Here is a 694-nt window from a genome sequence, read left to right as displayed (position 1 = left end):
GGTTTAGAGAGGAAAAAAAAAGAGCGAAATCCAGAAGTCACTCTTGAAGTCTGACCCCCGAAAATGGCATTCTAGGAAGCTTTTTACTCGTCTCCTGAAAGTGAAATTCTACTTTAGTGATTATTGTCCTTAGCACACATGAGAGATTATCAAAATCTTCGCGCTTATGTAGTTCGTGCTGGTGTTATTTATGTCTGCATGTGTGTTCAAATGATAATATTAACACACTGATATAAAGTCAGTGTAAAAGGATATGAAATAATCATGTGAACCTATATTTCATATCACGAACTCAAGTCGAACCACTGAATGAAAAGCAAAGGACTAATGCAGTGTAGAAAATTCTTATCTTATAATTAAACTGAAAATTATATTAGAGATAACCAAAACTACTGAAGGTGCATTAAATGAACAGCGCATGACTTAACACTACTATTAGTGACTTACTAATTAAGCATGAAAGATAATCAGCAAATATCAAATATCTACAAAAGAACAATCCATGACATATAGAAAGAATAGCTATCACTGGAACCAAATGAACGAATCAAATGCCGCCGCTTGAAGTAGGTCTCTGAACCTGTTTCGAGAGAAGAGGAGGAAAACAAAAGGGAAGGAGCAGGGGAGCAGGGGAGGGGAAAAGGCATCGTATTTATACTGCAATTGTGCCTTACTCAGGTATATAACAAGAGCT

The sequence above is a fragment of the Penaeus monodon genome, chromosome 32 (genome assembly GCF_015228065.2).
Source record: "Penaeus monodon isolate SGIC_2016 chromosome 32, NSTDA_Pmon_1, whole genome shotgun sequence".
NCBI classification, from domain to species: domain Eukaryota; kingdom Metazoa; phylum Arthropoda; class Malacostraca; order Decapoda; family Penaeidae; genus Penaeus; species Penaeus monodon.
The sequence above is the reverse complement of the archived record's forward strand: the minus strand, read 5'-3'. Positions refer to the sequence as shown.